This window comes from Pelobates fuscus, chromosome 12, assembly GCF_036172605.1.
Source record: "Pelobates fuscus isolate aPelFus1 chromosome 12, aPelFus1.pri, whole genome shotgun sequence".
Lineage (NCBI taxonomy): Eukaryota > Metazoa > Chordata > Amphibia > Anura > Pelobatidae > Pelobates > Pelobates fuscus.
The window spans coordinates 42964632-42980716 of NC_086328.1; positions in this window are offsets into that span (position 1 = coordinate 42964632).

A 16085-nucleotide genomic window follows, 5' to 3' on the forward strand; every position below is an offset into this window, starting at 1 on the left:
ACATAAAAGTCAAAAAACATGTATTTTTTTCAATTTTTCATCATATTTTTTCATTTTTTAAAAATTAAATTACATGAGATTATATAAATAATGGTATGTAAAGAAAGCCCCTTTTGTCCTGAAAAAAACAATATATCATTTGTATGGGAACAGTAAATGAGAGAGCGGAAAATTACAGCTAAACACAAACACCACAAAAGTGTAAAAAGATGCCTGGTCGCAAATGTACAACATCGCAAAAAAAGTCCGGTCCTTAAGGGGTTAAAACCCTTTGGTTCCAGAGTCCCCAACTTATGGACCCATTTCATTTCCTCTCTGGCTCAGTCTGAAAATTGGTGGATTTCAGCCAAATACCTTGCGACCGCACTTTGGAGATATCTCCTGCACGGGTGAAAAGAGCCTAATCACTTTGTGTTATTATTTTATGTGTATCTACAAATAAAATTATTTCTGAAGGATCCAGCCGCTGTCCTGATTTTGAAAAGGTCTCTAAGTCCTGAGATAAGAGGACTTATGCCAGCTAAGTAAGAGCAGACTTGTACTGCTCTACCATTGTGAGTGTTATTCATCCTTATTTTATTCTATACATGTTATTATATACTACCCTATGTTTTTTTTCTTGTGCTTGCTTTACATATATCACCCCGAGAGGTAACCAGTGCCATTGTTGCATTTTTCAGCTACTATTTGTAAGTGTGTATCTTTTTATATATATTCTCACGCGTTGCACATTGCACATGCACTTTATAATATAGATATATCATATTCTATGGTTTACACGTACTAAAGTGTTTTAAAGGTATAGCGCACCTTATTTTTGGATTGTATACTAAGTCGTGTTTTGAGCTATTTCTCACCTTAAGGTGCAGCTTTAAAATGAAGAACATTGCCTCACTTGTTAAAAGAAATTTTTTTGTTCACTATCACTGTAATTGTAAAGCGCCTTTCTTTTGCCTGCATATATATAAATATAGTCTCAAATTGGTATTATGTGGCAGTGGCTAGCATCGCAACCTTGCACTGACCATAAACAGTAGGGATGTGCATGGGAAATATATTCGGCTCGGCTTGTCATTCCAAAATTCGGGACTTCAGCACTTCGAAACTTCCAGACTTTGACACTTTGTTACTTCGGGACACTGCAGGGTTAGGGTTAGGGTAGGGTTTAGAGGTAGGGTTAGGTTAGGGGTAGGGTTAGGTTACGCTACCCCTAAACTTAACCCTGACCCTACCTCTACCCCAACCACTAACCCTACCCTAACCCTACCCCAACCACTAACCCTTCCCCAACCTAACCCTACCCCAACCCCTAACCCCAACCCTCTCCTGTTTTGCCACTTTTCAGAAATCAGAAGCACTTCTGCACTTCCGATATTCGGCACTTCGGCAATTCGGTTCGGCATTCCAAAATTCAGCACTTCAGAACTTCGGCAATTTGGTTCAGTTTAGCATTCCGAAATTCGGCACTTCAGCACTTCAGAGATTCAGAAGCATCCAAATGTCCAAATTTACTAAATTTGTTCGAATTTGCATTGGGAACTAAACAAATTGAACATGTCTAATAAACAGTATCATGCTAAGATGAAAAAAGCAGGCTCTCTCTATCATTAAAGTTTGGAAGAGTAAGGGACAATATGGAAGTAGCAAGGCACAGTTTTGCTTTTTACTGAAAAACACACTCCCCAGAATAATGTTTATATTTTCTGCAAACAGTCAAAAAAAACCTTTAACAACTGTATAGTGTTAACCTTGTCTCACACTAAGATCACTGATAACAAAATTACAACCTTCTAAGTTGTTTCAAATGCTCTTGGCAGACAGTGCTAGCTAGATATAGTAGCAAGCTAACTCTAATCTCCTAATCTCACACTAGAATTAATATCCAAGGATATCTCCCACTCCCACATAGGCACAAAAAGTCTAAACACACAGTGTCCCTGTTGGTCTCCATCAGTTGCTGCAGTCAAAGTATCTATACAAGTATCTTGTATATTGAGCCGGTAGGAGGTCCAGGATTATCACAGGGCCCAGGAGACTAGCCACTTCCTTGGCCCTTAACATGATCAGGATTTTTAAAGGGGCTTTCCTGTTTTGGTACTATCCTAGGATCACTGGAACTCTTTATGATTGGTGTTACTGCTAAATTATGCTAGTTAGTGAATATAATTTTTGGCATACTCATAACTCCCAATATTTAATTTGAAGAGGGACACCTTTAGGGTCGTGAGTAGGGGTGTGACCGTGTGCAGGGCAGTTATGAAAAAATTTAGGTGACTTACTAATAACAATGTATGTAACAAGAATGTAACTTAGAATAAGAACAATGCATCTTATTTACACAGATTTATAAACACATTTATTGTACTTTAAAGACACATTACTGTGAGTATTATTGCTATGGAGCTCTGTCATACACTCAGACACACCAACAATATGAAGCTCCCAGATAAGAGGGAAATTAGGATAGAAAAGAGGGGCAGATGGACATGGACCCAATATAGGGACTGACCCTCTTAAATAGTGACACTTTAGAGGTATGATAACTGTGATGCAAAAAAAAAAAACCCACAGTCTTTAGTGAATCAACATGTCAATAGTAAAACAATTTTTGCATAACAATACATACTGAGATAATACCTAATTTATTATATTCAATGTACATATTAACAGTGAAATTGAAATGTACATGGCGGTCATAAATGAGTTAATACATTCTACATTTTTATTTCAATGTTTAAACATTTGATGTTTTATTTCATAGCAAAAAAAAATGCAGTTAAACATTTACACTGTCTGATTAGCTTTGCAACTTCATTATGTGTTCAAAATATTTATTTCCTCTATTACAAGCTATTATTCATTTACAAAATCATTACAGAGTCTATAAAAAGAATTTTTACATTTTGGTTCCCCAGTTGGAAAACAAAAAACTCTTCTTCACTTGTGGTTCCACAGCTGGAGAAAGCACATGGAATGAATAACTTCACAGCTGGTGAAAACATATCGTGTCCACTGGAAGACACCAAAATCATGAAATTTGAAACAAAATAAAAATCGTGAAAATCACAAAATTTGAAAAAAAACAAAAACTAAATATCTAATAATTAGAAAACTAAATGAAGGAATGAAACACAGACAGGTGAAGGTTTATGAAAATTAAATACAAATAACTGACATGAAAAGCACTTCTGTTAACTCCTTACAGAACTAACAAACCAAGGATAAAGGACTTTTATATATTTTTGGAAGGGGGTCTCATAATAAATATGTCCCAAATCTGGCAAAATAAAACGTTATGCTTTTCTAAGCAAGTTAAACACAGGCCCCGTAACAGACCCACAGAACTTTGTTATCCAAACATCAGCATTCGACAAAGAATTCTTTCATAATGGGATTTCATAACAACGATGGAGCTGTGAGACATTATTAGCCGTCTACTGTAATCAGATATAAATATAATATTATGGCAAAGGGTAGGTTATGAAATCTGTCGATAATTCCTGAATGCTTCCCAAGCTCTTTTGTAGCAACAGATTTAATGAGTGTTTGAGGTATCTATTTACCATACCTGCTGGTTATGATGATAAAGGAGGTACGATTACAAGATGATGTAGATGGGAGTTTTGATGCAGAATATACAGAATGAATGTACCGATACATTTATTTAATAAAGATACATGCAAAGTAAGGGACCCATAAGAGACTTAAACCTGAAGGTTAAGAAGTTCAACGATGGGAGCAATTACAGACAAGGTCTAACAAGTTCAATTTATAAAAGTGCTTATTTCTCTTGAAATCATCACTTTTATAGAATAAGACACAGGGGACCTCCAGTTTACCTATAATGCACTATAACAAACTGGAGTGCATTATGTGACTTGGAATTTGTCTTTAAATAGGTTTAATTTAATTAAAGAAGTAAGCAGTATGCTACAGTTATAAGCCAAGTGTGAGAATTCACATGCACTGCAAAGGTTCTCCTTTCCAGTTCTAGATTGTCAAACACAGGTCATATTTTAAGTCTATTTACTTGTGATTAGTCTAAAAATATGTGATGTTTGCTGACAACCACTTTTAGATAGCTTGGCTATGCAGTCCTGCATTTCACTGTGAACATCATAAATAGTCTAATGGGTAAGGGGAAAGTGCCGAATTCTACAATCAATGGATTTATGTGTCATGAATGATCTACATGCTCAATTGAGTGAGGTTGTAAATCAGTCCGTATATGTATTTTACGGTAAGAATTAAATGAAAAATTGGATTCTTAGAAGCAAACAAGTGCGAGTCAGTAAGACCTAAAACACTTGATTTTATTTTATCACTGAGTTAAAAAGACACAGTGGAATATTTAGATCTAGCTTGTGTAATGATGCATAGCCAGTTAGAAACTGGTGATCCATAGCAACCTTCTAAAGAACAACATGGTTTTAATTAATTTATTTACATAGTTATTTTACTTTAATAATCTCCATGAATTAAATAGTTTCATGGATTTCTTATTTCAATACTGCAAGAATTTGAATTTATCCTTAGTCATGACACATGGAAATGGATGCCCTGTATATGAGTATGCTGACACACACAATATTTTTGTTCTGTGTGGTCTCATGAAATATGATTAGTGATGTCGCAAACATAACATTTTCCATTTGCGAACGGCGAACGCGAGCTTCCGCAAATGTTCGCGAACGGGCGAACCGGGCGAACCGCCTAAGACTTCAATGGGCAGGCGAATTTTAAAACCCACAGGGACTCTTTCTGGCCACAATAGTGATGGAAAAGTTGTTTCAAGGGGACTAACACCTGGACTGTGGCATGCTGGAGGGGGATCCATGGCAAAACTCCCATGGAAAATTACATAGTTGATGCAGAGTCTGGTTTTAATCCATAAAGGGCATAAATCACCTAACATTCCTAAATTGTTTGGAATAACGTGCTTTAACGTGCTCAGGTATGATGTTGTATCGATCAGGTAGTGTAAGGGTTACACCCGCTTCACAGTGACAGACCAAACTCCCCGTTTAACGCACTGCAAACAACCACAAACAGTCCATTTGCACAACCGCAAACTCCCCATTTGCACAAGGTTGGATACCAAGCTAGGCATGTCCCGTTCCTTGTCCTCACTGATGTCATTGAAGGTCTCTTCCTCCACCCAGCCACGTACAACACCAAGGGTCCCCGAAAGGTGACAACAAGCCCTCTGTATTTTTTTTTTTTTAAATGTACACTACTGTTACACCAGATATGAGTTGCACTGGTGTGACACTGTGCCTTGGCAGGCCCTGAAATGCACACCGGTGAAGGAAACTGACTGCTATTATTTCACAGTCAAATTTCAAATTTTTTTTTTTTTATGTACACTACTGTTACACCAGATATGAGTTGCACTGGTGTGACACTGTGCCCTGGCAGGCCCTGAAACGCACACGTGTGAAGGAAACTAACTGCTATTATATTACAGCCAAAAAAGTATATATTTTTTTAAATGCAAGCTATTGTGACACCAGATATGAGTGGTGGCACTGGGCAAGTGGGCACAGTATACGCTGTGAGCCTGACACACACGCTGGCAGGCAGGCAACTGCAATTAGATTACACAGGAAAAAAAAGCAGACTGATGTTCTAGCCCTAAAAAGGGTTTTTTGGGGTGCTGTCCTTACAGCAGCGATCAGATGAGTCCTTCAGGACTGTAGTGGACTAGTGATGTACCAAACTGTCCGCCGGCGAACAGTTCCCGGCGAACTTAGCGTGTTCGCGTTCGCCGCGGCGGGCGTACACATGCGCAGTTCGATCCGCCCCCTATTCGTCATCATTGGGCAAACTTTGACCCTGTGCCTCTCGGTCAGCAGAAACATTCCAGCCAATCAGCAGCACTCCCTCCCTTCCACACCCTCCAACCTCCCTCCCAGCATCCATTTTCGATTCATTCTGAAGCTGCATGCTTAGTGAGAGGAGGGAAAGTTTAGCTGCTGCTGATTAGATAGGGAAATTGATAGCTAGGCTAGGGTATTACAATCCTGAAGGACTCATCTGATCTCTGCTGTAAGGACAGCACCCCAAAAAGCCCTTTTTAGGGCTATAACATCAGGCTGCTTTTTTTTTTTTTCCTGTGTAATGTAATTGCAGGTACCTGCCTGCCAGCTTCTGTGTGAGGTTCACATTGGATACTGTGCCTACTTGCCCAGTGCGACCACTCATATCTGTTTTAACAATTGGTTAAGCTTTAGATTTAAAATAAATAATTTGTTTTCACTGTAATAGAAGAGCAGTTGCCTGCCTGCCAGCTTCTGTGTGAGGTTCACATTGGATACTGTGCCCACTTGCCCAGTGCCACCACTCATATCTGTTTTAACAATTGGTTAAGCTTTAGATTTAAAATGAATAATTTGTTTTCACTGTAATAGAAGAGCAGTTGCCTGCCTGCCAGCTTCTGTGTGAGGTTCACATTGGATACTGTGCCTACTTGCCCAGTGCCACCACTCACATCTGTTTTAACAATTGGTTAAGCTTTAGATTTAAAAGAAATATTTTTTTTTCACTGTAATAGAAGAGCAGTTGCCTGCCTGCCAGCTTCTGTGTCAGGTTGGATGCCTTGCCCATTTGCACAGTCAGTGCCACCACTCATATCTGTTTTAACAATAGCTTAAGCTTTAGATTTTAAAGAAATCATTTTTTTTCACTGTAATAGAAGAGAAGTTGCCTGCCTGCCAGCTTCTGTGTCAGGTTGGATGCCTTGCCCATTTGCACAGTCAGTGCCACCACTCATATCTGTTTTAACAATAGCTTAAGCATTAGATTTTAAAGGAATCATTTTTTTTCACTGTAATAGAAGAGCAGTTGCCTGCCTGACAGCTTCTGTGTCAGGTTGGATGCCTTGCCCATTTGCACAGTCAGTGCCACCACTCATATCTGTTTTAACAATAGCTTAAGCTTTAGATTTTAAAGAAATCATTTTTTTTCACTGTAATAGAAGATCAGTTAGTTGTCTGCAAGCGTCTGGGTGTCAGGCCTACTTCAGCGTGTGCTCTGCAGACCTGTGCCAGCGTGCTTTGACAGTTGCCAATCATATCTGGTGTCTCTTTAGCGTGCTTTTACAAAGAAAAAAGGTTTCCAGTGTAAGCTAATAGCAGACAGTCAGTGTCCTTAAAGCGGCTCTGTCAACCTTCCTTCAGCGTGTGCCCTGCACAACCCTGCCAGCGTACTTTGACAGTTGCCACTCATATCTGCTGTCTCTATAGCGTGCTTTTAAAACCAAAATTTATTTTTCACTGTTATAGATTGAATAGCAGTTACTTGTCTTCAAGCGGGTGTGTCAGTCCTTCCTTCAGCGTGTGCTCTGCAGAACTGTTCCAGTGCACATTGCCAATCATATCTGGTGTCTCTATAGCGTGCTTTTAAAACCAAAATTTATTTTTCACTGTTATAGATTGAATAGCAGTTACTTGTCTTCAAGCGGGTGTGTCAGTCCTTCCTTCAGCGTGTGCTCTGCAGAACTGTTCCAGTGCACATTGCCAATCATATCTGGTGTCTCTATAGCGTGCTTTTAAAACCAAAATTTATTTTTCACTGTTATAGATTGAATAGCAGTTACTTGTCTTCAAGCGGGTGTGTCAGTCCTTCCTTCAGCGTGTGCTCTGCAGAACTGTTCCAGTGCACATTGCCAATCATATCTGGTGTCTCTATAGCGTGCTTTTAAAACCAAAATTTATTTTTCACTGTTATAGATTGAATAGCAGTTACTTGTCTTCAAGCGGGTGTGTCAGTCCTTCCTTCAGCGTGTGCTCTGCAGAACTGTTCCAGTGCACATTGCCAATCATATCTGGTGTCTCTATAGCGTGCTTTTAAAACCAAAATTTATTTTTCACTGTTATAGATTGAATAGCAGTTACTTGTCTTCAAGCGGGTGTGTCAGTCCTTCCTTCAGCGTGTGCTCTGCAGAACTGTTCCAGTGCACATTGCCAATCATATCTGGTGTCTCTATAGCGTGCTTTTAAAACCAAAATTTATTTTTCACTGTTATAGATTGAATAGCAGTTACTTGTCTTCAAGCGGGTGTGTCAGTCCTTCCTTCAGCGTGTGCTCTGCAGAACTGTTCCAGTGCACATTGCCAATCATATCTGGTGTCTCTATAGCGTGCTTTTAAAACCAAAATTTATTTTTCACTGTTATAGATTGAATAGCAGTTACTTGTCTTCAAGCGGCTCTGTCATACCTACAGTGTGTGCTCTGCAGAACTGTTCCAGTGCACATTGCCAATCATATCTGGTGTCTCTATAGCGTGCTTTTAAAACCAAAATTTATTTTTCACTGTTATAGATTGAATAGCAGTTACTTGTCTTCAAGCGGCTCTGTCAGGCCTACAGTGTGTGCTCTGCAGAACTGTTCCAGTGCACATTGCCAATCATATCTGGTGTCTCTATAGCGTGCTTTTAAAACCAAAACTTATTTTTCACTGTTATAGATTGAATCGCAGTTACTTGTCTTCAAGCGGCTCTGTCAAGCCTACAGTGTGTGCTCTGCAGAACTGTTACAGTTCACATTGCCAATCATATCTGGTCTCACAGTAGCTTGCACGCATAGTACCACTAATCCCCAAAAAAATGACAGGTAGAGGCAGGCCACCCCGCAGGGGCCGTAGTGGTCGTGGTGCTGTGATTCCCTTTTGCCCTAGAATAATGCCCAGTTTTCAGAAGCCACGTACCCTGAACTTGAAAAGTTCTGAGGACATAGTTGACTGGCTAACACAGGACACCCAATCTTGTACAGCCTCCGCTCGGAACCTTGACGCACCATCCTCCTCCAGCTTAGCTTCAGGCACCTCTCAAGATACCACTCACCCGCCTGCCGCCACCACCAAAACTAGCACCACAGCCGCTTTACTTGGTATGTCAGAGGAGTTATTCACACACCCGTTTGAAGAAATGAGTGATGCGTAACCATTATTGCTAGAGGATGTAGATAACAGGGATATGTCTCAGGCAGGCAGCATTAAACACATGGAGGTACGGTGTGATGATGATGATGTTGTACCCGCTGCTGCTTCCTTTTCTGAGTTGTCAGATACAAGCGAAGCGGTTGATGATGACGATGCGTCCATGGATGTCACGTGGGTGCCCGCTCGGCAAGAAGAAGAACAGGGCGAAAGTTCAGATGGGGAGACAGAGAGGAGGAGGAGACGAGTTGGAAGCAGGGGGGGTCATCGCAAGGAGCTAGTGGCACAGTCAGACAGCATGCATCGGCACCCGGGGTCAGCCCGACAGCACGCCAATCAACGCATGCTGTGTCCACCACCAGAATGCCGTCATTGCAGAGCTCAGCAGTGTGGCATTTTTTTTGTGTGTCTGCCTCTGACAACAGCGATGCCATTTGCAACCTGTGCCAAAGGAAACTGAGTCGTGGGAGGTCCAACACCCACCTAGGTACAACTGCTTTGCGTAGGCACATGATCTCACATCACAAACGCCTATGGGATCAACACATGAGTACAAGCAGCACGCCTACTCTAAGCTGCCATCCTCCTCCTGGTCCAGTATCTTCAGCCACGTCAACCACTGCTGTCCTTCTTGCCCCCTCTCAACCATCCGCCACTCCGTCTCCCGCCTCGAGCAGTTCCCGCTCATCTGCCCACAGTCATGTGTCTGTCAAGGACATGTTTGAGCGTAAGAAGCCAATGTCACCAAGTCACCCCCTTGCCCAGCGTCTGACAGCTGGCTTGTCCGAACTATTAGCCCGCCAGCTTTTACCATACAATCTGGTTGAGTCTGAGGCGTTCCAAAAATTTGTAGCTATTGGGACACCGCAGTGGAAGGTACCCGGCCGGAATTTCTTTTCACAAAAGGCAATCCCCAACTTGTACTCGATTGTGCAAAAGGAAGTCATGGCATGTCTGGCACACAGTGTTGGGGCGAGGGTCCATCTGACCACTGATACCTGGTCTGCAAAGCATGGTCAGGGCAGGTATATCACCTACACTGCGCATTGGGTAAACCTGCTGACGGCTGACAAGCAAGGAATGCGTGGCATTGCAGAGGAGTTGGTGACACCGCCACGAATTGCAGGCAGTCCTGCTGCCACCTCCTCTACTCCTCCTACTCCATCCTCTTCCATAACCTCCTCGGCTGAGTCCTCTTGTGCCGCTGCTTCTTGCTCCACATCAACGGCACCCCCCCAGCTCCCCAGGTACTAATCCACATCCCGGATACGGCAGTGTCACGCCGTCTTGGGTTTGACTTGCTTGAAAGCAGAGAGTCACACCGGACAAGCACTCCTGTCCGCCCTGAACGCACAGGTGGAAAAGTGGCTGACTCCGCAGCAACTGGATATCGGCAAAGTGGTGTGTGACAACGGAAAAAATTTGATAGCGGCATTGAAGTTGGGCAAGTTGACACATGTGCCGTGCATGGCACATGTGTGTAATCTGATCGTACAACGCTTTGTGCATAAGTACACAGGCTTACAGGACGTCCTGAAGCAGGCCAGGAAGGTGTGTGGCCATTTCAGGCGTTCCTACACGGCCATGGCTCACTTTGCCGATATCCAGCGGCGAAACAACATGCCAGTGAGGCGCTTGATTTGCGACAGCCCTACACGTTGGAATTCAACATTCCTAATGTTCGATCGCCTGCTCCAACAAGAAAAAGCTGTTAATGAATATTTGTATGACCGGGGTGCTAGGACAGCCTCTGGGGAGCTGGGAATTTTTTTGCCACGTTACTGGACGCTCATGCGCAATGCCTGTAGGCTCATGCGTCCTTTTGAGGAGGTGACAAACCTAGTCAGTCGCACCGAAGGCACCATCAGCGACATCATACCATTTGTTTTCTTCCTGGAGCGTGCACTGCGAAGAGTGCTGGATCAGGCCGTAGATGAGCGTGAAGAGGAAGAGTTGTTGTCACCATCACCACCAGAAACAGCCTTATCAGCATCGCTTGCTGGACCTGCGGCAACGCTGGAAGAGGATTGTGAGGAAGAGGAGTAAGAGGAGGAATGCGGCTTTGAGGAGGAGGAGGAAGACCAACCACAACAGGCATCCCAGGGTGCTCGTTGTCACCTATCTGGTACCCGTGGTGTTGTACGTGGCTGGGGGGAAGAACATACCTTCAATGACATCAGTGAGGAAGAGGAACGGGAAATGAGTAGCTCGGCATCCAACCTTGTGCAAATGGGGTCTTTCATGCTGTCCTGCCTGTTGAGGGACCCTCGTATAAAAAGGCTGAAGGAGAACGACCTGTACTGGGTGTCCATGCTACTAGACCCCCGGTATAAGCAGAAAGTGGCGGAAATGTTACCGAATTACAACAAGTCGGAAAGGATGCAGCATTTGCAAAATAAATTAAAAAGTATGCTTTACACAGCATATAAGGGTGATGTCACAGCACAACGGGAATCTAACAGGGGGAGAGGTGGAAGTCATCCTCCTCCTCCTCCCACGACCACGCCGGCAAGGACAGGACGCTTTAAAGACGTGTTGTTGATGGAGGACATGCGGACCTTTTTAAGTCCTATGCATCGCCACAGCCCTTCGGGATCCACCCTCAGAGAGCGACTCGACCGACAGGTAGCAGACTACCTCGCCTTAACTGCAGATATCGACACTCTGAGGAGCGATGAACCCCTTGACTACTGGGTGTGCAGGCTTGACCTGTGGCCTGAGCTATCCCAATTTGCGATAGAACTTCTGGCCTGCCCCGCTTCAAGTGTCCTGTCAGAAAGGACCTTCAGTGCAGCAGGAGGTATTGTCACTGAGAAGAGAATTCGCCTAGGTCAAAAAAGTCTAGATTACCTCACCTATATTAAGATGAATGAGGGATGGATCCCAAAGGGACTGACACTGGGCCATACATTCGCTTAAAAAAGGCCTGATGAGATGAGCTGCCTTGGGCTAAAAATGGTCCACACGCTGCTGTATTTTAGCTCTGAATGACGTTTGACTTGCGTGACTTATCCGCCACCAACTAGGGTTCAAGCCGCCATGTTTTAGGGCACTTTCTGCCTGTGAAACAAACATCAATTTTTCTGGCCGCTGCTACAGCAACGGCTGCAACAATACCAAATTTTTCAGGCATGTGTACTTGCCTAATTTTTAGGCCCACTGGTGCAGCACTGTGGCTTCAAAAACCAAACCAAAAAAAAATCCTCCAAGATGGCACCGATATACCAGTGGTCTAAGCATCTTCCCACCTTGGCCTAAAAAGGGGAGGTGATTCAACAATTAAAAATCTCTGCCATTTACACGTCCACTGATAGTAGACGCGGAAGGTATTAAACTGATATGAACAATACTCCACTCCTATCAGTAGGTCCGTCCCATTGTGATTTATGCCCCCCACCCACCGCGCAGGGATGGGGGCCGGAGGGGAGAAAAGTAGGCCCCCCCATTGTGATTTATGGCCCCCACCCACCGCGCAGGGGTGGGGGCCGAGGGGGGGAGGACAGTAGGTCCCCCCATTGTGATTTATGGCCCCCACCCACCGCGCAGGGGTTGGGGAGGACAGTAGCTCCCCCCAGTGTGTATCATGGGCTTTGAGGACAGGTGTCAATCCATACCTGCCAAGTGACCCTATGTAGGGGTAACAGTCCCTATTATGCTCTGTGTCAGTGTGTATCATGGTCTCTGTGGACGGGGAACAGTCTCTATTCTGCTCTGTGTCAGTGTGTATCATGGACTCTGTGGACAGGGAACAGTCCCTATTCTGCTCTGTGTCAGTGTGTATCAGGGGTTTTGAGGACAGGTGTCAATCCATATCTGCCAAGTGACCCTATGTAGGAGGAACAGTCCCTATTCTGCGCTGTGTCAGTGTGTATCAGGGGTTTTGAGGACAGGTGTCAATCCATATCTGCCAAGTGACCCTATGTAGGGGGAACAGTCCCTATTCTGCTCTGTGTCAGTGTGTATCAGGGTTTTTGTGGACAGGTGTCAATCCATATCTGCCAAGTGACCCTATGTAGGAGGAACAGTCCCTATTCTGCTCTGTGTCAGTGTGTATCATGGTCTCTGTGGACAGGGAACAGTCTCTATTCTGCTCTGTGTCAGTGTGTATCAGGGGTTTTGAGGACAGGTGTCAATCCATATCTGCCAAGTGACCCTATGTAGGAGGAACAGTCCCTATTCTGCTCTGTGTCAGTGTGTATCAGGGGCTTTGAGGACAGGTGTCAATCCATACCTGCCAAGTGACCCTATGTAGGGGGGACAGTCTCTATTCTGCTCTGTGTCAGTGTGTATCATGGTCTCTGTGGACGGGGAACAGTCTCTATTCTGCTCTGTGTCAGTGTGTATCATGGTCTCTGTGGACAGGGAACAGTCTCTATTCTGCGCTGTGTCAGTGTGTATCAGGGGTTTTGAGGACAGGTGTCAATCCATATCTGCCAAGTGACCCTATGTAGGGGGAACAGTCCCTATTCTGCTCTGTGTCAGTGTGTATCAGGGGTTTTGAGGACAGGTGTCAATCCACATCTGCCAAGTGACCCTATGTAGGAGGAACAGTCACTATTCTGCTCTGTGTCAGTGTGTATCATGGTCTCTGTGGACAGGGAACAGTCTCTATTCTGCTCTGTGTCAGTGTGTATCAGGGGTTTTGAGGACAGGTGTCAATCCATATCTGCCAAGTGACCCTATGTAGGGGGAACAGTCCCTATTCTGCTCTGTGTCAGTGTGTATCAGGGGTTTTGAGGACAGGTGTCAATCCATATCTGCCAAGTGACCCTATGTAGGAGGAACAGTCCCTATTCTGCTCTGTGTCAGTGTGTATGGGGGGCTTTGAGGACAGGTGTCAATCCATACCTGCCAAGTGACCCTATGTAGGGGGGACAGTCTCTATTCTGCTCTGTGTCAGTGTGTATCATGGTCTCTGTGGACGGGGAACAGTCTCTATTCTGCTCTGTGTCAGTGTGTATCAGGGGTTTTGAGGACAGGTGTCAATCCATATCTGCCAAGTGACCCTATGTAGGGGGAACAGTCCTTATTCTGCTCTGTGTCAGTGTGTATCAGGGGTTTTGAGGACAGGTGTCAATCCATATCTGCCAAGTGACCCTATGTAGGAGGAACAGTCCCTATTCTGCTCTGTGTCAGTGTGTATGGGGGGCTTTGAGGACAGGTGTCAATCCATACCTGCCAAGTGACCCTATGTAGGGGGGACAGTCTCTATTCTGCTCTGTGTCAGTGTGTATCATGGTCTCTGTGGACGGGGAACAGTCTCTATTCTGCTCTGTGTCAGTGTGTATCATGGTCTCTGTGGACAGGGAACAGTCTATATTCTGCTCTGTGTCAGTGTGTATCAGGGGTTTTGAGGACAGGTGTCAATCCATATCTGCCAAGTGACCCTATGTAGGGGGAACAGTCCCTATTCTGCTCTGTGTCAGTGTGCATCATGGTCTCTGTGGACAGGGAACAGTCTCTATTCTGCTCTGTGTCAGTGTGTATCAGGGGTTTTGAGGACAGGTGTCAATCCATATCTGCCAAGTGACCCTATGTAGGGGGAACAGTCCCTATTCTGCTCTGTGTCAGTGTGTATCAGGGGTTTTGAGGACAGGTGTCAATCCATATCTGCCAAGTGACCCTATGTAGGGGGAACAGTCCCTATTCTGCTCTGTGTCAGTGTGTATCAGGGGTTTTGAGGACAGGTGTCAATCCATATCTGCCAAGTGACCCTATGTAGGAGGAACAGTCCCTATTCTGCTCTGTGTCAGTGTGTATCAGGGGTTTTGAGGACAGGTGTCAATCCATATCTGCCAAGTGACCCTATGTAGGGGGAACAGTCCCTATTCTGCTCTGTGTCAGTGTGTATCATGGTCTCTGTGGACGGTGAACAGTCTCTATTCTGCTCTGTGTCAGTGTGTATCATGGTCTCTGTGGACAGGGAACAGTCTCTATTCTGCTCTGTGTCAGTGTGTATCAGGGGTTTTGAGGACAGGTGTCAATCCATATCTGCCAAGTGACCCTATGTAGGGGGAACAGTCTCTATTCTGCTCTGTGTCAGTGTGTATCAGGGATCATTAGGATAGGTGTCAATCCATATCTGCCAAGTGACCCTATGTAGGGGGAACAGTCCCTATTCTGCTCTGTGTCAGTGTGTATCAGGGATTTGACTATCTTTATTCAGATTGAAAAATTACAATTCCAGGAAAAATGTAACAAACATTTACAAGAACATGTTATGCACATCATAGAAACAAAGTAAACCTCTTTAAAGCCACAAACTTACGTACAAAAAATACGTACACACAATGTGTAAGGGTTTGAAAGATTATTCTGAATCCTTACATGTTTACTTTATCGTTTGTTTGATTTTTGTGAACCATATATAAACTACAAGCAGCGTGAAAACTATAAAAACTCAAGTGGCCATGCTGATCAAATTAAATAGTATGCTTTACACAGCGTATAAGGGTGATGTCACAGCACAACGGGAATCTAACAGGGGAAGAGGTGAAAGTCATCCTCCCCCTCCCACGACCCCGCCATATCTGCTAAGTGACCCTATGTAGGGGTAACAGTCTCTATTCTTCTCTGTGTCAGTGTGTATCATGGTCTCTGAGGACGGGGAACAGTCTCTATTCTGCTCTGTGTCAGTGTGTATCAGGGCAGGGCTTTGAGGACAGGTGTCAATGTTAGGTGATTTCTGCCCTTTATGGATTAAAAGCAGACTCTGCATCAACTGTGCAATTTTCCATGGGAGTTTTGCCATGGATCCCCCTCCGGCATGCCACAGTCCAGGTGTTAGTCCCCTTGAAACAACTTTTCCATCACTTTTGTGGCCAGAAAGAGTCCCTGTTGGTTTTAAAATTCGCCTGCCCATTGAAGTCAATGGCGGTTCGCACGGTTCGCCGGTTCGCTAACATTTGCGGAAGTTTGCGTTCGCCGTTCGCGAACCGAAAATTTCGGGTTCGCGACAACACTATAGTGGACACTGAATACACTAGCCTAGCTATCGATTTCCCTATTAAATCAGCAGCAGCTACACTGTCTCACTAAGAATGCAGCTTCCGGGGGGCGGGGCCTAGCTGTCATAGAGGAAAGACGCACTTTGTGTGAGCTCCCTCGATATCTCACTTTAAGCAGCTATCAACAAGCGAATTTCACC